The following is a 23,401-nucleotide window of genomic DNA, read 5'->3' as shown; positions in this document are numbered from 1 at the left end:
ATGTAGCTGAATAAAAGGCAGTTTAGAGCTAACCGTGAAGTGCACAATGTAAACGAGCTCAGGTGGTGCTATATAATAATTGATATTGTGCATGTCTACAGGTCTGATAAAGTTATTATTATTGTTATTATTATTACGACCTTGCATCATCAATAGAGCTTTTAGCCTTTATTTTTCTTGTGTTGTACCATACACACAAGATTGTTCCAGACATTATACATTACGTTGTAAGTAAAGCAGGAGAAATTGTTTGTAAAAGTGAAACACACAATAGTACTGACTGAGGCAAGTATTTTGATATTATTATTGTTACAGGCAAACATTGCATGGCCATAGTTGTTCTGACCAAAGAGAAAAGACACCAAGGTAGCAAAGTCACAGCCAGCTTGCTGACTGAGACTCTAACTTTTTAAAATATTGCTGTTTTCCAGCTATCAGAAGAAGCAGACCCCTGAAGCTGCTACTCGGGGAAGTAAGGAGATGAGAGCATCAACACCCAGCAAGCGAATAGCTGCTAAACTCTCTCATCGATTTTCACCAATTGAACCAGTGTCTGAGGGGTTAGTATGTTTTCACTTTCTAAGTTTTGGTCTTTAGGAATTTCAATCTTTTCAGAATATAGACAAAACATTGTAAAATGTTATAATATAACATAATAATTACCAGATTTGATTATGGTGCATTGGTATGTGTTCTAACGCTACTGTTCTCTTCTCTCCACAAAGGCCTCAGCTACATGATCCAGAGACGTGAGCAAGAAAAGAGAGAAGACAAGACTGTTATGATGAACAACAGAGGTTGAACCCAAATGCACGACTCGACTCAGGTGATTCTGTTCAAGGTGAGATTTATTGTGACCCAGTGAAAAGTACCACGGTGCAGGAAGAAATAATGGCGTGCTAGGAGGGGTCCCGGGGTCCCACAAGGAGTGCTGGTGGTGCTGGGTGAAAACGTGGTGATCTCCCCGGGAATGGTGGAGCCGCGTCTCAATGCGGTCTGCGTCTTGCTGGTCGGGAGCTTCCCTGAGATGGAGGTCGGGTGGCTGCAGTGACCGGCAGTGGCAGGAGGAGACGAACAGGCGTGGTAGCAAGTAGGCAGACGAACTGGCAGGCAGGCATGCAGGCAGGCAGGATTAACTGGGCAGAGGAATCAACAGGTTAGAAATGCTGCACAAGCGAAAACACACAAGAGATAACTAGAGGCCGGTGTCAAACTAGGTACCGCTCAGTCTGAGAGTATGAACTGGCGACGAGTGGCTGGAAATCCGGAGGTTATATGGAGAGGTTGATTAGTGGGATGAGATGCACCTGGCTCTACCTGCTGGAGAGAGAAGACCACACCCATGCACAACACTGACTGGGAAGGGAAGAGACGAGGATCAAACATACACAGAGCAAACACAAAGGAGAGGAGGGGCTGCCATGATGTAGATCATGACAAAGACCGTCTTGCTTACCACACATTTATTTTATTACAAACATGTAAAAAAATACAAAATAAAACTTTGTACATACTGCAAATTTGAAAAATACTGTAAACTTTGAAAATAAATATAAAAATATATAATGTACATAAATGGTTTTTATTTTTGGATGAAAGTGGAATCTTTGGCTAAGAAATGGTTTTTTTTTTTAGGTATTGTGGTCACAGGGACACAAAACAGGAGAAAATATCAGTCAGGCACCCTAAATGGAGCTTCTTTGTAACCTGTGTAGTTTGCAAAGGGGTCCGGGAAGTTTAACCAGATACGAAGAACACAGCAGCTCGGTATTGGCCTTCAGTTCCCTCTTCTCTGATGCCCATCCTGCCAGATCGTAAATTGCCGGTAGGAAGCAAACCGAAACTCTCGGTTATCGCTGCCCACATCTTGGCTGTCCTCCAGAGCAAAGATGTTGTTCCACGTCATCCTAACCAGACGCAGTGTACCCTCATCCAGGCAGTACATCTCCATGTGTGCCACTCCTTCCAGAGTCAATTCCAAATCCTGAAACAAAAAACATTGAGAACAATACTAATAAGAATAACTTTAGTAATCCTCAAAGTGATGTTTTGATTTTATTTGATGTTAGAATTATACCAGTTATGACATAATGACATTTGTGTTTTCCTTGTATTTACTTTGTTATGGCGCAGTGCTATTTATACCATTTATATTGTCTTATAATGGAAATGATTTCACAAATGATCTCACTGGCACTGGCACATAACACGTGGCTTGAGATATTGAATCATACTATTGCTGTTACATGATAATGACTGCACACTAATGTCAGCTTGTTAGCAAGCTTTATCCAATGTTATAAATATTAGCTATGTTGGTAATTACCACAGTCAGAAATTAGCTGCAGCCACAAGCCAAATGCTCGTCAAACACCATAACATTGTTAGCAGTCACATTAGCTTCAATCACAAAGCAATGGTTATTGCTAGCTTGTTATTCACCGTGGCTGGTGAAATTTGAACTTTAGTAACCATTTGGCCAGTATAAGGTAAGCGTACTTTACATTACAACTGTCGTTTTGCTGAATTGATGCGCTAATGTTGTCTAATGACGTGCTAATGACGTCTCTTGACATCATGCTGTTCGCTGATGTAGGCTACCAAGGTAGTTCCGCGGAGGTATGCGAGGAAGTCTTGCAGTAAATGGTCGCGTGAACAGTGAGCAAACAAATAACCGTGTCACAGCATCAGCTGCACTGCTGTGAAGAGTTCATGCGCGCTCCCGCGCCGGCTTGGCTGATGGCTGCAGTTACCCAAACGGCCGTCGTGTCGCTATTGAGTCTTATTTCGTGATCCTCCCCTAAGTTCCTTTAAAACATAAGACTCTGATGATACTGATAATCATCATAAAGTGGTGTGATCATGTTATATAGTTCTATATGGTTCCTTTAAAGTGATCTTTTTATTGTTGGTTTGTTTTCATTGTTGACCTTTCATTGTATGCTGGTTTATTGTGTTGGTCCTGAAGGGCTTGTGTTACATTTGAAAGTTTTCTTACTAGCTCAACAGTAGTATTATTCTTGTTAGTTTTTATTGTTTGCATATTAATATGGATGCTGGCTCATTGTGTTTTTATTCTAAATAATAGCCTCATTTATTTTCTGTCCAACTTTAATTATTTACTTATTTATTTATTATAGTTTTGGGTTTGTTTTTTTATTTTATTTTATATGATATATAGTGTTTTATATTTGATATATGTATATATTTTATATATATGTTTAATGTTTGAGTTTAAAATTTTTTTCAATTAACAAGGGAAAAAAATTGAGGAACACTGCATCAGTTTCATTTATTGACCTGTCGAGGAGCCCCATTATTTACCTTGTATTATCATTTAGTTATATTACCTGCTAGTTTGTTTCACTTTTCTTGCTAAACAGTACTTTTGGTGGCAGCTTTTGTGTAACCCTCAGGAACAGCTGTTGAGAAAAATTCTGTAGTGAAGTGAGATATCAGCCCTTGCAGCCTGCCATGCTGTTTCTCTTGCATTGCTCACAGTGAAGCAGCTAAATGCACTTGATCAGGATTCCTTTATTTGTTTGCAAATAGGGATTTTTTTTGGCAAAGCACAGTAATATTACGATGAACAACAATAATAGTAAAAACTAAACAATATAATAAAGAGGCAATGAATAGAATAGACTTGTATATACATAATATTGTATAATATGAACATGTAATTATAAACTGGGTAAAAATATACCAGTTATGTTGGATGAAACGTATAATTTGACCGGCTCTAACTCTAGAGGTTGTGAAAAGCGCACTGTTGTGTCTTAACCAATATATCGATCATTAATTGGATCCGATCTGACTGGAATGGCTGGTAAACTGATTCAATTCACCGCCAGCACACAAATTCAACTGCGTTTGGCAGGTGCTGATTTCCATCCCTGAACGTTACTCAAGTAAGAGTATTGTTACTTTAGAATAATATTGCTCAAGTAAAAGTAAAACATTTAACGTAAAACTGTTAAGAGTACAATTTGTCCAAAAAGTTACTCAAGGAAATGTAACGGAGTAAATGTAACTAGTTACTACCACCTCTGCACCTAGCAAGCGATTTAACATAGCTAACAGTTAACAATTGTTAACTAGCTTAACTTGATATATTGACATTTATTAGTAAGTCATCATTTAGCTAAACATTATCTACATGCAACAGCATTACTCAACTTACACAGTTTGTTTGGAAAAAAATGAGTTTTTTGCCTCTTGGCTGGTTTGCTGAACATGCTGAACAAGATCTGAATCGACGTCTGTGTGATTCAAATCCTTCACAACACCACAGCGGTGTTTGCAGCCTGGGTCCGCCTACTCATGGTGCGTTCAAAGGCGGCTCAGAAAAACGCGTTTCCACGTGTTAAAAATTAATTGAATGGTTGTAATGGCTGTAAAAAGTGCGGGGGACAGAGGGCACTGATACGGGAAGTGTGGGGGACATGTCCCCCGCGTACCCCGCGTCCGCTACGCCCATGTTGGTACCTCTCCTTCACACACTTGGACCTGTGGTACCTCTCCTTCACACACTTGGACCTGTGAGCTCCAGCTTGTGCTGCAAAGGTGCAGGTTGTATGGTGTTGAAAGTACTGGAGAAATCAAAGAACATGATCCTCACAGTGCTTCCAGACTTCTTCAAGTGAGACAGTGATCTGTCCAGGAGGAAGATTATGGCGTCGTCCACTTCAATGCCAGGTTGCTAGAGGGCAGAGATGGACAAGGACCTGCCGCTCCAGGGTCTTCATCGGGTGTGAAGTGAGAGCAACTGGTCTGTAGCTGTTGAAGTCCTTTGGGTGAGGGTCTTCGGTACTGGTACCACGCAGGAGGTTTTCCAAAGCAGTGACAGCTTCCCAGCTTCAGGCTCATGTTGAAGATGTACTCCACAATCGTGCACAGCTGGTCAGCACAGGACTTGAGGAGCCTGTCAACATGGATGGTGAAACAGCAGAGGCTATTGTCATGGTGAGGAAGAGGAATTCAGTGTTCACTCAACTGCTCCAGAAAAAAAACTAATCTTCAGCTTCAAAAGTGTATGTAAGCGTAACCTTTAATTATTGGTTTCTCATTCACACAACTGTTTTTCACACAGTGCACTTTGCCGCTGTGAATATGCAAAAATCCAGTCCCATCAATCCGTTGAAAACCCTTTGAAACTTCTACAGATGTACAAGGTGGCTTTCCATCCATGACTGCTGTTTGCACATATTCAATCAGTAGGGTGAACTAAAGCTTCACATTGAGCTAACCGAAGACCATCTAAGATCAAAGATGTTTTAAAAGCCGTTTCTGCAAGAATTCAACAGGATCAACAAGCTGCTCTAGTTGGACAGGGGCAATCCATTCAAACTGCTGGAGTGTCATCCATGAGCCACAACATCTGTGTTTTGAGCACCATATGAGTCCGCTGTAACCATTCAAATAAAGAACAGTAACAACAAGAATGGCAGTCAGTAGAACATATACGTCCGCCAAGGCCCAACAGTCTCCTTTTGTACTGCTGTGCTGATTCACACGGAAACATTAGAGGGATTAGAGGGATTACCACAGAGTAGGAGCTGATTTCATTTTACACCCGGAGGTGCTGTTGTTCTTTTTCGCCATGAGCTCTAACATTTAAGCAGGCCAACAAACTTAATTGGCACTCAGGTTAACACAAATGAAGGACTAAATTACCCAGGTCTTTCTGTTCCTTTTTATTGCTTAAGTGAATGAGAAAACTCATATGTTTCTGTTTACATTATTTTCCCATTAGCCTATCATTAGTTATTCAAGTGAGAGTGAGGCCCCGTCCAGACGACAAGGTTTTTTTTTTCGAAAACGCACACATATTGCATCGTTTTGGCCGACCGTCCATACGGATCCTGAAAACGCAGCGCCTGAAAACGCACTTTTTTGAAAACGGGTCTCAGGGTGGAGAAATCCGAAAACGCAGCCCTCCCGTTTTCATGTGGACGGCGAATCTGCATACTTTCCAAAGCGATGACGCCATCGCCCCACCCCGCGACGTCCCAAAACAACAACAACAATGGCGGACTACATGCTCGTGTTCGTGCCACAGAAGATATTGAGCCTTTCTTGCAACTTACTCGCCTTGTAGTTGAGTGTAAGTCGCTGCAGCAGTTCTACCTCCAGTAATCACAAACGATTCTGGTTTCCTTGCACTAGCCATTTTCATCTTCTTCTTGTTGTGTTCGGTTTCTCTGTCTACTGTCTGTTTGTTTACATCGCGCAAGCTTAATGCGCATGCTCCGTGTCTTCTTCTCCGTTTTTGGTGAATGTCAAGCGCCACCTATAGGCCTGGAATATGAACTACAGCGTTTTCGGTCGTTTTCAGTGGATCCGTGTGGACGCAAATATTCTTAAAACGATGACGAGGAAGACGGAGAAAAAAAGATCGTTTTCGCCGGTGTGGACGGCCCCTGAGAGTCAAAGCTTACCCTAAACAGTCGAACTTCTAAGCTTGGGTTGCGCTTCATTTTTGTTCAAATAGTCACACTACACACTTAATAGATAGATGATTTCCACAAGGGAAATGTTATTGTTGCAGTAGCAATTCACATAAAATTACACAACTCACAATAACACACAATGTAAAAAACAGACACACGAATGGTAAAAATGACTACGGTGGCCCTGAAGGCCAAACAACAACAACAAAAAGAAAAACACAACTACATTGAGAAAAACACAACAACATTGAGAAAAACACAACGACATTGAGAAAAACACAACAACATGTACAAAAACACAATCGCAAAAACACAACATTTACAAAAACACAATCACCAACACAAAAACACAACAACATTAAAGGGATATTACGGTGTAAGTTTAATCCATGGTCTAAATCATCATGAAACTGTGTTAGACTCCCTCTCGAGAGATCAAGTTAGCAGACCGCTAATTTACAGAGTTTTATCAACCTCAGAAACGACCGCACAACAACAATACACTGCAGTAAATGGATCCAAATATAAACCGCCACCAAAAAGCCACAAATAATGCTCAGAACAGCACCAAACTTCAGCAACAGTACAAATAGGGTCTCAGCACATAGTCCGGGGCATCGAACCTCCGCTAGCTTAGCTAGGGAAGCTATTGGGAAGCTAAAAACAGACTTCAACTCTCCTCCATCAGATTCTGGGTCGGGGAAGTCCCAACTCGACGATTAACGAGTGCGATTAGAAATGCTCAATTCCGTTCTTTTCCCTGTCCACTCTTGATAAAAACTGTTATAAACTGGCAGGTAAGACACATATGAACTTTGATTGCTTTTCCATGGAGTCATAATCATACATTTTCATCCATGAGCCGCGGAACTTTACCGCACTCGGTAATCGAGTCGTCAGGACTTCCCGTCAACAGGAAGCTGCTGCAGAAGAGTAGTAAATTTTTTCAGCTTTTCAGTAGAAATCCAGCTAAGCTAGCGGAGGTTAGATGCCCCGGACTATGTGCTGAGACCCTATTTGTACTGTTGCTGAAGTTTGGTGCTGTTCTGAGCATTATTTGTGGCTTTTTGGTGGCAGTTTATATTTGGATCCATTTACTGCAGTGTATTGTTGTCGTGCGGTCATTTCTAAGGTTGATAAAACTCCGTAAATTAGCGGTCTGCTAACTTGATCTCTCGAGAGGGAGTCTAACACAGTTTCACGGTGATTTAGACCATGGATTAAATTTACACCGGAATATCCCTTTAACAAAAACACGACAACATTTACAAATACACAATCACAAAAACAAAACACAACAATATTAACAAAAACACAATCACAAAAACACAACAACATTAACAAAAACACAACCACAAAAACAAGCACACAACAACACTAACAAAAACACAACAACATTAACTTCTACCGGAAAAGGTAGGTACCTTCTATGACACGGATCAATGCTGATCAGACGAAAGCACTTTCGTCTTTTTAACAGGTGGTAAGGGCTGCTAAACGCCACACCAGGTAGTTCACGGTTCGGATGTAAAAATGGTTACCACTGAGGAAGTTATCAAGGATTATTTTGATGTGGACATATGAGGTGATAGTTAACAAGCTTTGGTGAAGACCAAAAAAAAAAAAAAAAAAGACATACACCAACCCCCCACATGGGGCTGAGAGGGAGGTTTTGTAATGATTATACATTCATAATACACCAATAATAACATACACTTTTAAATAATCTTGTACATCTATCTATTTTAATAACTTGCCAGGATTACTCGAAACACAGTAAAAGTACTTAATATCATGCATGCAGGTAGTCTAGGAAGTATGGCAGTATATGAATCTTGAACAAGTTATGGAAACTTTTTTTTTTTTCCTCACGTTGTCCTTTACTTTGAAATCCGTAAGCATACCTTTATGATACCTTCAGTTTATTACCGGGAATAATTATTGTAAAAGTATCGTCGTTTTCATGGATCTGCTGTGAGACTGCAGTCTGACCCACAGTCACCACCAGCAGCTCTTCAGAGCGGTTTCACTACGATTACTGTAGATGTTGGTAGATTTGCGCACTAGAAAAAAAAGTGCGGCTAATTTGACCAAGCAAACACCAACCACGGCTGGCTTGACCACAGTTATACAACTCTGCTTTTCTTAAATGTGTCTTCAAAGTGCGAGCACTCATTGTTATGCTATGAAAGGTTGACAGCATATCAACAATCTGTGTTTTTGTGGTTGTGTTTTTGTAAATGTAGTTTTGTTTTTGTTAATGTTGTGTTTTCCTTTTTGTGATTGTGTTTTTGTAAATGTTTTGTTTTTGTTAATGTTGTGTTTTTGTTTTGTGATTGTGTTTTTGTAAATGTTGTTGTGTTTTTGTTAATGTTGTTGTGTTTTTGTTTTGTGATTGTGTTTTTGTAAATGTTGTTGTGTTTTTGTTAATGTTGTAGAGTTTTTGTAAATGTTGTGGTGTTTTTGTAAATGTTGTGGTGTTTTTGTTTATGTTGTGTTTTTCTTTTTGTGGTTGTGTTTTTGTCGATGTTGTTGTGTTTTTCTTTTTGTTGCTGTTGTTTGCCCTTCAGGGCCACCATAAATAACACAATATTTACAAATATATACATACATACACCTACCATACTGTCAAATTAAAAGAGGACAGATAGAGGAGATAGAATAACATATGATTATAAATCTAAAATGCGTAAAAAAAAAAAACAAGAGGATTGTTAAGAGTCATTGTAAAGTAGTATGGCAGTAAAGACTTGAAATAAAGGTCCTTTATGCAGTTGGAGGAGCCTTGAGCTACCTGATCAGCAGGTCATAGAGAGGATGTGAGGTGTTCGTGCAGCATCCTTCTATACATAACCACCCCATCAGAAAGCCAGCCTTCCTAAATGACTTTGTTGAGTCTCTTGGTGTTGCTAGCCCAGAGGCCTGTACTGCGAAGGGGGCTCAACATATCCAGGCTTTGTGCTCATGATGCAGCTCAACAAAGCCAAGAGTCCTCAATCAGAGTTAAACGGTACTGCGACGGTGGTTATCAACTTAATTTGTCAAGTCCGGTTCTCTGCTTTGTGCTCTGCGCGCGATCACATAAAAGGGGGCGTTTGACGTCATATTATTCTACTTCCGTGCGAAAATGGATCGATCCCGGGCCACATATTTCACTCAAGAAGAACAGCTTCTTATAATGCAGGGCTATGAAGAATTTAAGGACACAATCACCGCAAAGAGTAATACTGTCGCCGCCAACAGAGCGAGGGAGGGCTGCTGGCAGAAAATTGCTGACCGTGTAAATGCGTAAGTTAACAATGATTAATATTATGATCAATATTATATTAAGCCCTTAGTGTTTTAATTTCTGAAAGCTCAACATTGTGCAACTTGTACATATTAACCCTCATTCATTTAAAAAATAAATAAACTGAAGCAACAACTATCTTTTTTCATTTTTGAATGATGTCTATATTGTTTTCACATTTTACTCATCTCAGATATAGAATGCGCGTGTGTGTTTTATTGAAAGCGAGGCTGAGTGTGCGTAGGCTACAAATGTTCAGTGTTTTTTTTTTTGTATTAGTGTGTCGGGATGAACAAGCAAATGTAGCTACTGTCCCTGTACAATGACAATAAAGACCTTTTTGACAGTGAAAATAGCTCAAGCCTGTAAGATTTGTGTTTGAGCATACACTGCCCTACAACGGGTGAAACATTGATCAGTTCATCAGTTTATTCATGGCCACATCAAAGAAATAATTAACTTATTAACTCATTATCTGTGACAAATAAATACTAGGTTGGCCTAATTAATATTTCATATTGCATTTTATTAAGATGTGGAAGCAGCAGTCGGACATGGCAGCAAGTTAGAGCCAAATACAAAAACATCATTCAAAGTGGTATGTAGCCAAGCTGCCCCATCATTTTGTCAGTGTGTGGATACTATACTGTATCCCATTTTACTGTAATATCATCACTATCTTAAGCCAACAGAAAGAAGAATGAAAAGAGGAAGACTGGAGGGGGGCCAGCTCCACCAGAGTTCACAGTACCTGAGGAGCTGGCCCTCTCCCACAATGAGGGTCGTCCGATAATGGAGGGAATCGAAGGGGGGCTCAGGTCGGACCCAAGTGCTGGCGGCTCACAGGACAACCTTTTTGTCCATGGTATGTCAAGAGTGAAGTACTTAACATTTGCTTTTGGCATCAGGCAGGAAAATCCACTGTGTAATTTCAGTTGTAGGAGACACCATGGTGCTGCTGCCGCCAGGGCAATTTCCCTGCACCACCCCAGAGGTAACTATCAGAGCAATGTGTCAAGTACTTTGCATTTGCTGTGATCAGCCCATATCATGCAGACCTCTGAAATCATTCTTCAGGTTGAAATTGATGACCAGGAGACGGTCTCTGTGCTGTCAGAGAGGCTCGAAGTAGGAGAGCATTTTTACATACTCATCTTAAGTAGGCCTACACATAATGAAGTGACTTAACTTAGTGGATATTTTTCACAGGAAGATGATCTACACCCTCTTCCCACAGCCTCTACCTGTGCGTCTGGCCTCGGGAGGGAAAGAACTGTAAGGGTCGTATGAAAAGTTCAACAATATATGACTAAGATAAAGGTGTTGTAAAAAGTAAAACTGCCTTGATTAAACATGCCAGTGTCCTTTCAACCAAAACAATTCATACAGACCACAGACACACTCCGTGCAGTCTATAAAAGAAACCTGGAGCTTGACAACATAAAAAAGGAACTGGAAATAAAAAAAACTGAAGCTTGAAATTGAACTCTTGGAGTTTAAAAAAAAGGTATTTTAGTAAATGGTACGTTTTTAAAATGGTTTGATAGCATGACATTATGTACTAATGCCTTGTTCTGTCTTTTTCTTCCCAGCAAATGCAGACATTGCAATAAAAAAAACTGAATACACATTCAGTGAATGACTTTATTGTTCACATCACAGGCGGGTAAAATACTGTGCAGTAATTGCATGCCGGATGGCTGCACCAGTTGGGTGGTCTGTCACTGGATCAACTGTATCAGCTGCTGCTAATGGCACATGATTGGTTTGTTCTTTCCTCATCATTGCGATGTTGTGCAGCACCACACATGCAGTGATGATTCCAAAAGCACGCTCAGGACGTACCCTCAGGCCACGCAGGCAGTTAAACCTGCACTTGATGACCCCAAATGTCATTTCTATCCTGACCCTGCACTTACCCAGAGCCGCATTAAAGCGACTCTGTGGTGGTGTGTCAGGGTCAGGATAGGGGGTCATCAAGTGCTGGGTACAGGGGTACCCTCTGTCCCCCACCAGCAGTCCGTCAAAGATGCCTAATGAAGAGAGAAATAAATACTCTGTCATTCTCAACAATTAAAGGAGTGAAAAAGAAGAAAATAGGATTATTTACCATATAGCCTACCTTGTTGTAACTGGTGACCCAGTGTAGACTCACGAAAAATTTGTGAGTCATGTACGGAGCCAGGCCATCTTGCCTCCACACTTGTGACCAATAATTGGTGGTCACAAGTCATCTGTTAACGGGATTTCTGGTTAAATTTAAAAAGAGCACTGCACAACGGTGGAATGCATAAAGAGATTCCTTTTGAAAGATATTTCACTCATGTGAAAAGTCTGTCTAGACAATATTGTGTGCCACTGATAAAAGCCTATACATTCACTGTGCATGTGCCATCGATCACCTGCAGAAATTATTTTTGAGATTTCACCTGCACATTGATGCTGTGGATGGATTTGCGGTTGACATAGTCAGCCTCATGTTCCCCCAGGGGCCCCGTGACGGGTACATGAGTACACAGCACCAATGATCCTGGGGAATCCTAGTTACATATATTATAGGCTATATTAGATTTCATTATGCAAGCAAGTAATACTGATGATGTAGAGGGGTATGAAAGTACATTACCAGATATTTTATAGAATCCTTCCTTAACAAGCATTGTGCTCAAATGACTTGGGAACACTACAAACATATTCAGCTTCTCAGTAAGAGCAAGAACCACTTTGCGGATGGCGCAACATGCAGTGTTCTTGCTCAGATTTTCTGCATCACCAACTGAATGTGAGTAGGTTCCCGTGGCAAAAAAACGAAGCGCAACACAAACAGTTTGCCTGACAGTGAGCGCACAGCTTCTTCGAGTGGCATTCCTGACACTCGGCTCAATAAGGGAGCAAATGTACCGTATTCCCTCGGCTGAAAATCTATATCGCTCATAGAGAATTTCATCAGGAAATGCCAGCGGATCAGCGCGATCTCGAAGAAGCCGCTCACGTCGCAGTGCTGCCCGAATTACTCTTGCTCCCAGGTCCACCGGGTTTTCAATGAATGGTGACGCCATCTCCGAATGAGTTACACAGTGAAACAGCGGCGCTTTTATAGCCGATTTTAAGCTGAAACTCTGAACATAACCTGGTCCAGGTTATGAGCTAAGCATAAGTTACCATGGTGATCTAGCCGGGTAAAAAGAGAGCCACCTTCGTAGTAAAGGGAAGCCTGGCTTTAGACTCAACATACCTCGCCAACCCACTAAACTGGCTTCGCAGTACAGGCCTCTGATGCTGCTCCCGCAACAGATAGCAGCAAATAAAGTTGCACCGGCAACAGACTGATAAAACATGTGCAACATCTTGCTACACATACTTCCTCAGGAAGTAGAGTCTACTCTCTCCTTCCAGTACACAACCTCCGTGTTGTACCTCCAGTCCAATCTGTCAAGGTGAACACCAAGGTAATGGTGGTTCAGTGTCTAATGTTCAAAGTTAAAACATTTCAGTGGCAATCATTGCTAATTGTTGGAGAACACAAATATTAATTGGGTCGCCATCATACAACCTCTTTTTTTTACTGATCCCTTTCCGTGAAGATCCTGATTTCTTGGCTTTCTACTGCTGTCCCCTCTCTGAACTGTATTCCTCACTTTCCCATTTTCTTCATACCTCTCCACTCCCCTTCCTCACAACCTACACAGGTCCCTGCATGGATCTGTCTCTTATCGCCTCATGAGGAGGCTAAGAAAACAGTGTTATGCGGGATGCTTATAGGACTAGATGGTATAATTGCCTAATTGCTTTTTTTCTCTGATCGGGGAGCTCTGCTTTCTGTCAGATAGGCAGGAGCCCATAAACACTGACTAGCTATTCCCAGCACCTTCTTCAATGTCCCTTTTTTGTGCAGTTTGATTGGCTTAACTCAGAGCCAGGGCCTATCGATCATTGGCTCCTCCCAGGTTGAATTGCACTGCTGACAGCTGATGGGGCCACAGCAGGGTGAGAAGGGTGAGTGAGAGAGTAAACAGCATTTTTCTGGAGTCAGGGATATGTACGGTTATTTGTTCCAAGTTATGTTTCAAGTTTTGGTTCCCTTGACAATTAAAGGTGTTGAGATTTGTAACTCAACAAAACTATAGTTAAAATTAATGCTAACAACAAATTGGAGCCATATGTGCATTTCAGGATCTAAGGCTTTGAGGTCATTGAGTGACAATTATTCCTCAAACTTTGCAGAGGACAGGGAGACTGGAATTGTAGGGTGTTACATGAAGGCCATGGCCAAGAAACAGGGCATAAATCAGGGCAAAGGCTCTCACTGTTACCCTCCTTCTAATGCTCCCTCTACTCGAGCACACTCACTTCATTTAAGTCCAAGCAATCTGTCGACCGAGTATCAAGAGGAAGAGGAATTTGAGAGAAGAATAGCTAGCATTGGTAATCTTAAAACCATTATTTATACAATTAGCTTGATTGAAAATAAATATGAACATTGTCTATGTTCACAAAGCCATCAATTTCAAACCATTCCATTGGTGATGGTGTGCGAGTGCACATAACTAAAAATAGAGACAGGCAGTGACAAAGAAGCGATAATGTTGAAAAAAGATGAAAAAAGACTGAGAGAGAAACTCACCATTATGTATTTATCAGCAGAGCCATGCAATAATCCAGGGAAGGAAGCCTGTAGGCGTCAGGTCAAGGAGGCAAACGCAGGAACAGGAAGCCAGTGTCAATACAACAACAAGGCTCACACAGTCCTGCAACAACACCTGCTTATTATAAACTACTCATTCAAAAACAAAGAAATCCAAAAAAAGATAAGCCTGTATCTGTGTGTCTGCCTCTTTCTCTGCCAGTCTGTCTGTGCATGTGTGTACAGTCCTGAAGGAGTGTTTTAACACTAAAGAAGTGGAGTAGGTTGGAACACACAAATCTCTAAAGAGGTCATGTAGGAAATGACTGATAGACAGCTTTTTAAATGGGTTCATTACAAAGCACTTGAAGTTAATTTCATTAAAGATTTCATTGTTAGTCAACAACATTTGGTTCACAGACCTCATCTTTTTACAGTTTTTTTCAATTGCCTAAGCCCGATTTTGAAAACAGGGCCCGTTTTCTCAAAACAATACACACGATTAGCACACCAAACACCCAATTAGCATTACACCTCAGACCCTTTGCAAAATGAAACACTCTTGTCAAAACTATATACTCACTTTATAAAAAACATATTTTGTCACCATATGAAACACACACATTATATATTGCATATTACTTAATTTTGTCTGAACCAGTTACACACTGCTGTTGCTAACCTTAAACACTTTTAGCAATTCTACTTCTCAGTGATGAGAGTACTGTATATGAAGTACACAGAGAAAGTGCAAATATACAGTATGTTCACCAAACACTTGACAAGACCAATGCTGCAGACTGAGGAAAATATAATTTATTTATCTTCATACACCCAAATCAGTCAACATGGAGAATCACAACAAAACATGTCTGCAGTAGTGTGCATAACACTGTTATCCCAGCAAACAACAACAAACATAAAATGCTGTATCCAGTACAGGTTAAAAATTACAGAAGAACTCTCTGAAATACAGTGAGAGACAAGTTTGTGTAGTTCAGAACAGATCTAGTATACAGTCAATGTACATGTCAAAAGTTCATGTGTGCAGTATGCAGCATCACGGTGCTACAGTAAAGTCAACAATACATACCTCCACATATTCATGCTGCAACCGTTTGACCCTCTCTGAATTCCGCTCAAAAGGCACTTGATACAGTTTTTTCATTTGGACCTGATTTCTTTTCAGAATGCATGCCAGTGTTGACGAAGAGACCTGATGGACATTATTGAAAATGGCATGGTCACCAATAATGTTGACTTGAATTTCTTTGAGCCTGATGGCATTATTGGCCAAAACCATTGTTTATTATCTCTCTCTCTTGTTGTTGTGTGAATATGTGCCCCCTTCCTCCTTGCCGTTCTCCAGCCTCAATCCTATGTAGAAAAGAACACATGTAACCTGCAGTAAAATGTCACAGGAAGGGGTATCCAAAGTGCTGATATGGTGCATACAATAAGAAGCTGATTACTGTAACTGTAGACAGATTTCTTTTGTTGAAAACGTCCTTATAACACTGTTTATCTGCTAAGATTTGGCTGAACTCTTAGTGCAGCCTCCCTTAGCGTCATTTCATGGTTCACGACATGGTCCACTAGTATTGCACGAATTTCGTTAGATAAATTTGGTCCTCTTCTTCTTCTTCTTCTTCTTCCACGTTCTCCTCCTGCTTCAGGTCTTCCTCTTCCTCATCCTCTACCTCCTTCTTCTCTTCTGTGGATTCCCCCTCTCACTCTCTATCTCACTCTTCTGATTCCTTCCATTTTGGTTAAAGGCAGGTGAACTTACCTGCTGCATTTTTATAGTGCATGAACCTGATTGGTGTGTCTCCAATTAAAGGAACTAAGGGCAGGATTTGTGAAAAAATAAATATTCATTATAAGTATTTTAATGCTAATGGGTGATGAAGCGTTCAAAACCAAAAAGAATGAGCCCACACACATATCTCCCCATTGCCTTGAACAGGCTGTGTGCTGCATGATGTACTGCTATTCGGGGTCCGAATTTCCCGCGCAGCCCTGCGGACGTGACGTTATTTGACGCTGAATGCGCGTCCTCGACGGCTTGGAGACTGGAAGAAGACAAGCGCGGTGGACCGGAAATACTGTTTGTGTTGTTATGGACTCTGCTACGACCGGAAAACGACCCACCACCACACAAAGTCCACTAAAAAGTAATACGAAGAAGAAAACGAAGGTTTTTATCAGTAGCAAGTTGTGAGTCTAAAAGAAGTTATGACTAAAGCCAGGCTGGCACGCGAATATACATTGGATATGCCTTCGACTCATGGAGGCAGCTTCAGCTTGAACTGGGACTGAAAACGGATGCTGACATGGCTAATTTCCTCGTAACCAGGTAAGAATACATTACAGGTCATTTTTAGAGCTTGATTTGAAAATCTTATGAGATCACCGAGGACTCGGAGTGAGCTAAAGTGCAAAGTAGCGTCAGCTTCTAACGTAGCGTTAGTGGCTAACATAGCGCTAGCCGCTAACGTAGCGCTAGCCGCTAACATGTAACTTAGTCCACTGCTTGTAACACTGAGAAGTTACAGACTGCGCATTTTCCAGGGTCCTTCAGTCTGAAACCGAATAGTTAGAAATATGCCCTTTTAGATATGGGACCGAAAGCCCAACTTGTATCTGGGAGGTGACGTTAGCAGCTGGCTGTAGCAACAGGCTAACGGTTTGTTTGGGTCTATGTAGTCATATTAGCCGCTAGCTACACACAGCGAGCCGGCTTCCCGGCTTCTTCATGAGTGTAGGGGATACGGCTATCAAGTCAATTTTATATATATAGCCCAAAATCACAATCACATTGCCTCAGTGGGCTTTACAATCTGTACAGTGAAATATATCATACACACAGCACCGGCTCCCGTCTCGTTCCTGTCCCTGGTAAATACAGTATTTGGGGTGTACAGTAACGGTATTTACAGGCTATGGCTTGGGGGCTATTGTGTTGACGAGTTGATGATACTGTTGTGATGTAGCTGAATAAAAGGCAGTTTAGAGCTAACCGTGAAGTGCACAATGTAAACGAGCTCAGGTGGTGCTATATAATAATTGATATTGTGCGTGTCTACAGGTCTGATAAAGTTGTTATTATTATTGTTATTATTATTACGACCTTGCTTGTGAAGCACGTCTGTGTGGTTGAGTCCTTTGGGGTGGGTGGACTAAAAGAGTGGTCTCAACTCATCAATAGAGCATTTAGCCTTTATTTTTCTCGTGTTGTACCTTATACACAAGATTGTTCCAGACATTATACATTACGTTGTAAGTAAAGCAGGAGAAATTGTTTGTAAAAGTGAAACACACAATAGTACTGACTGAGGCAAGTATTTTGATATTATTATTGTTACAGGCAAACATTGCATGGCCATAGTTGTTCTGACCAAAGAGAAAAGACACCAAGGTAGCAAAGTCACAGTCAGCTTGCTGACTGAGACTCTAACTTTTTAAAATATTGCTGTTTTCCAGCTATCAGAAGAAGCAGACTCCTGAAGCTGCTACTCGGGGAAGTAAGGAGATGAGAGCATCAACACCCAGCAAGCGAATAGCTGCTAAACTCTTCTCATCGATTATCACCAATTGAACCAGTGTCTGAGGGGTTAGTATGTTTTCACTTTCTAAGTTTTGGTCTTTAGGAATTTCAATCTTTTCAGAATATAGACAAAACATTGTAAAATGTTATAATATAACATAATAATTACCAGTTTTGATTATGGAGCATTGGTATGTGTTCTAATGCTACTGTTCTCTTCTCTCCACAAAGGCCTCAGCTACATGATCCAGAGACGTGAGCAAGAAAAGAGAGAAGACAAGACCGTCTTGTTTACCACACATTTATTTTATTATAAACATGTAAAAAAATACAAAATAAAACTTTGTACATACTGCAAATTTGAAAAATACTGTAAACTTTGAAAATAAATATAAAAATATATAATGTACATAAATAGTTTATATTTTTGGATGAAAGTGGAATCTTTGGCTAAGAAATGTTTTTTTTTTTTAGGTATTGTGGTCACAGGGACACAAAACAGGAGAAAATATCAGTCAGGCACCCTAAACGGAGCTTCTTTGTAACCTGTGTAGTTTGCAAAGGGGTCCGGGAAGTTTAACCAGATACGAAGAACACAGCAGCTCGGTATCGGCCTTCAGTTCCCTCTTCTCTGATGCCCATCCTGCCAGATCGTAAATCGCCGGTAGGAAGCAAACCGAAACTCTCGGTTATCGCTGCCCACATCTTGGCTGTCCTCGAGAGCAAAGATGTTGTTCCACGTCATCCTAACCAGACGCAGTGTACCCTCATCCAGGCAGTACATCTCCATGTGTGCCACTCCTTCCAGAGTCAATTCCAAATCCTGAAACAAAAAACACTGAGAACAATACTAATAAGAATAACTTCAGTAATCCTCAAAGTGATGTTTTGATTTTATTTGATGTTATTTTTATTCTGATTCAACTTAGTATAATACCAGTTATGACATAATGACATTTGTGTTTTCCTTGTATTTACTTTGTTATGGTGCAGTGCTATTTATACCATTTATATTGTCTTATAATGGAAATGATTTCACAAATGATCTCACTGGCACTGGCACATAACACGTGGCTTGAGATATTGAATCATACTATTGCTGTTACATGATAATGACTGCACACTAATGTCAGCTTGTTAGCAAGCTTTATCCAATGTTATAAATATTAGCTATGTTGGTAATTACCACAGTCAGAAATTAGCTGCAGCCACAAGCAAATGCTTATCAAACACCATAACATTGTTAGCAGTCACATTAGCTTCAATCACAAAGCAATGGTTATTGCTAGCTTGTTATTCACCGTGGCTGGTGAAATTTGAACTTTAGTAACCATTTGGCCAGTATAAGGTAAGCGTACTTTACATTACAACTGTCGTTTTGCTGAATTGATGCGCTAATGTTGTCAAAGAAACATACTAAAGCTGCACTAAGATAAACACTTAGTTTACTTACTTCGTCTCTTGACATCATGCTGTTCGCTGATGTAGGCTACCAAGGTAGTTCCGCGGAGGTATGCGAGGAAGTCTTGCAGTAAATGGTCGCGTGAACAGTGAGTAAACAAATAACCGTGTCACAGCATCAGCTGCACTGCTGTGAAGAGTTCATGCGCGCTCCCGCGCCGGCTTGGCTGATGGCTGCAGTTACCCAAACGGCCGTCGTGTCGCTATTGAGTCTTATTTCGTGATCCTCCCCTAAGTTCCTTTAAGCAATCATGTGTTTGCGCACCTAATGGCTGTGTTTACTGACTGACTCATAGATGTGGTAATTTGACAGTCAGTGCTTTGGAATCGCAAGGAAGTGACATCATGATATACTTCTGTGTTTAATGTATACGAGTGTGTTTAGTGTTTTGCAAATCACTATGTGTACCGTTTGCAAAAAGTGTGAGGCTGACATTGTGCTTATAGTGGTGCACATCTGGGCCATGTTTTGCTTCTTGAGTTTAAGGTTTTGATAATTTTGTAATACTTTTGATTTTAGTGTTCATGCGATCAGAAAAAACTGTAAAAGACATAAAAATAAATGTATGATACATTGTCTCTCAACGGGAAGGCAGCGATTACGATGGGGTCGTTTTCGAAAAAACTGTTGAAGCCATGTGGCTTGCAACCACCTAGGGATGTAGTGGTATGAAAATTTCACACCACGGTAATAGCGACCAAAATTATCACGGTTTTCGGTATCCCGCTGTGTTTTTAAAATGTCTTCAATATGTTGAAAAAACACTGATACATGATGTATTATATATTAGAATAACCTAAATCCAAAACCTTTACAAAACACTGCAAAATAAACGTATAAAAGACGTATTAAAGCTGTGCAACATTAATAATAATCACAGTAAAAATGTATTAAAATAAATGCAAAATAAACATTAGATATAGAAAAAAAAATTGTATCAAAAAAATTTCCCGAGTTAAACTTTTGCATACAGTAGCTTTAACCTGATTGTAGAGGTTGTCAGTCATCTCAGTCAGTTTGCATTCACTAAATCAGTCCAACCAGTACGTGTTTGCCACAAATCCCCCTCACTGCAGCTCTGCATCAATATTTGGGGAATTATTAGGTCGACCATAAAAAGTGAAATCTACTATTAGGTATAATACGATACGATATACTTTATTGTCCCGTTCAGGGAAATTTGTCTTGGACTCAACAGCTGCGCCATAAATGCCTTGACAGCCACAATGACAACAAACAATACATCATCAGCCATCCCACTTCGTTCAGTTATAAGTGAACTTCTTTCAGTTATACCACTATCTGTTCAGTTAACATTAGTGACAACAACAAATTAGACAGAGAAAACTCGACATACAGACAAGGTTAGCTTACCTTGCATTCACTGAACAGTTGAGGGTGATGGTTGCGTAAATTGGATGTGTTGCCGCCCCTCGCCACAACTTTCGTCTTGCAGCTCCTGCAGATAGGGCTGCCATCCTTGACCAGCTGTCCTTGAGCATCTTTCTATAAAAGCACGGAATCTCTGTCTGTCTGTGTGTGTGTGTTTCTGTTAGTCAAATATCTCTGCGGATCAGGATCACACTGACCTGAGACTTTCAACATGGCTGCTGCGTGGTTCAGTGGTGTGCATCTAAGCATTTGCTTGGACTGCAATGATACTGTGACTAAATTATTTCATAAATGCTTTTCAAATTCCACCGAGCATTGTCTACCGGAGCCACCACAGTCACGTGCGCACCAGAGCCAATCACTGCGCACCGTGGCCACGTGCGCACCAGAGCTAGCTAGCTGCTAGCCGCTAGCTACACGGCCCACATCCCGAGGCGACGGACCGGACGCATCGGCACGTCCAAAACCGGACTTAGGGTAAATAATGTCCGCCACGCTTTTTCGCGAACATTGCCGTCACGTTTGCTTTGTGTCTGGTGCAGGAAGAAACGGTAAAAACGAGCTTTTGTCACTAAAGTGTCCAAGCAGCAAGTTTGGTTGTTGAGGAACAGGAAGTTGTGGGAGGGACGGAGGCGGATGATTGACAGGCCGAACGACGGTCGGTGTATAGACAGCGATTTTAAGAGTTGAGAGATTTGTGACATTTAGCGTGTTTGGAGTGTGTAGTTAGTGTGTTATGTAGTGTTTGGTGTAGTGTGTTTAGTGTGTAGTAGAGTCGGTTTTTTGTTTAATGAGTCAGAACAATGAGAAGATGCTGAATGTGGAGCAGGCAGTGCAGCTCTTTATTCAGCTGGAAGGAGCTCAGGCAGACCTGAGCATTGCCTGCATTTAAATGTAAATAGCTACATATAACTTCGTAAATGTTTAAAATGTATGCACAAATTTAGCAAACAACAATTTATATTTGCATTACAAGTAAAAATGGTTTGTTAAACTTATTTGTGGTTTTCACAGTAAAAAAATCTAACTTTTTCTACTCGGATATAATGTTTTTTTTTTTGTGATTTTAGGTCCATTGTGTTAATACAGTATGTCAAAATGAAAAAATAACTGTACAGTCACACATGTGAGGTTGTGCTGAAAATAATAACACCAAGTAAATATTTTTTAAGGTGAAATATAATGGCAAACTCAAAAATAGTCAAAAACAGCCAATTATACCCTGGAATATCGGATTTCACAACAAACCTAAATATCCCTGACGTCCCACCTTCAAACACAGCCTCATTTGGCCATCCATGAAAAAGCTACTTAACCTCCCACTTTTTTATAGGAATACATTTTTCTTACGGGCACTGCACTAGTTCTTATAATACCAGAATATGCCCAGACTGCAGATTTGGTTCTCGCTACTATCACATCCTCTCTCCGCCATGTCTTCTTCACTACAAGCGCACGTTGCATGCTGCGCCTGCATACGGAGATTTGGATAAAGTATCTTGTGAGTTTTCCACACTGTGGTTATCAACAGCGGCGGTTACCATGGTAATTAAACTTTAAACAGTAACCTTCACCATCTGGAATTTTACCGTGGTTTAACGTGAAACTGGTAACCGTTGTATCCATACAACCACCATTGGCTGTATAACCCCCCAAAGCTGGCAAAAGGGGCAGCATCTGTGAAGAGTCGAATGTTATGTGGGTTAGACAGGGGGCTTTCGTAGGAGAAGGTGATGCCATTCCAGTCTACAAAAAGGTGTTTCCGGAGACATGTTTCAGCTTTTGAGGAGCTGTTGAGGGAGACTTTGACAACAGGGATCCAGTGACAGCAAAAGTCAGGAAAGTACGACCAACCTTGAAGTATTATGTGCATGGCAAAGTTCCTGACCTAGAAAGTTGTTGTTTGTGTAGCAGCGGTACACACAGTGGTAGTGGTGATCAGCTGATCAACATGGATCCACATGTGTGGCAGATGAAATTTGAAGAAGCAGTGAAGGTGTGACTGTGCATCTCCTGGTCGAGGCACTCCCAGTAGGTGTCCTGAGTAATTTGTTGAAGCCATGCTGCTGCATTCATTCCTTCCTCACACAGTTGCACCAACCCCCAAATTGCTGTCCATGGTCAGGCCAGCATCCGTCATCAGTGTGAATATATGTGTGAATGGCTGACTGAAAAACAATAAATTGTATCCCTGGATAAATGTGCTATATACATACAACTGTTAATATACACCTGTGTGTGTATGTGTATATGTGTGTGTGTGTTCAATAGTCAATGTCACTTTATACACTGACTATAAAGTTTGATAGATGTCACACACTGTCCCATTCTGTTTAGCATCTCTTCTCCTCCATCTTGCTGGGGTTTGAAATATTTATCCTACATTTCTGCTTGTTTGACGTTCCAGGTTTATTCATCACTCTGGGTGGCCTGGACCGCACTGCCAGCTCCTGCTTTCTGGCACAGCAATAAAGACGACACTACATTATACTTAGTCACACTAATATGAACAGCGTCATCAGTGCTTGTTCCAGTTCAGCAAGACAGTGGTGACATTTGTATTTTACTTGATCAAGTAAATAAACTGGGATGATATGTGAGTCTAAGAGATCCACTACCTTCACTCTACGAGTTT

At 40.8% G+C, this 23,401-nt stretch overlaps 2 long non-coding RNA genes and 1 pseudogene across 2 annotated transcripts; 1 reads left to right on the top strand and 2 right to left on the bottom strand.

Annotated features, from left to right (window-relative positions):
* Positions 1-830: 830 nt before the first annotated feature.
* Positions 831-1,433, bottom strand: LOC115585655 (uncharacterized). The gene is made up of 2 exons (XR_003984738.1): positions 1,222-1,433; positions 831-1,136 (listed from the first exon to the last, which is right to left on the bottom strand). It is a non-coding gene; the product is annotated as an uncharacterized LOC115585655 (long non-coding RNA).
* A 9,964-nt stretch (positions 1,434-11,397) lies between these two features.
* LOC115584482 (putative nuclease HARBI1) lies at positions 11,398-12,800 on the bottom strand (annotated as a pseudogene).
* A 3,625-nt stretch (positions 12,801-16,425) lies between these two features.
* LOC115585654 (uncharacterized) lies at positions 16,426-18,199 on the top strand. The gene is made up of 3 exons (XR_003984737.1): positions 16,426-16,721; positions 17,849-17,978; positions 18,144-18,199. It is a non-coding gene; the product is annotated as an uncharacterized LOC115585654 (long non-coding RNA).
* The last annotated feature ends 5,202 nt before the right edge of the window (positions 18,200-23,401 follow it).

Source organism: Sparus aurata, chromosome 7 (genome assembly GCF_900880675.1).
Source record: "Sparus aurata chromosome 7, fSpaAur1.1, whole genome shotgun sequence".
Lineage (NCBI taxonomy): Eukaryota > Metazoa > Chordata > Actinopteri > Spariformes > Sparidae > Sparus > Sparus aurata.
This window is presented reverse-complemented; position numbering and strand designations above follow the sequence as displayed.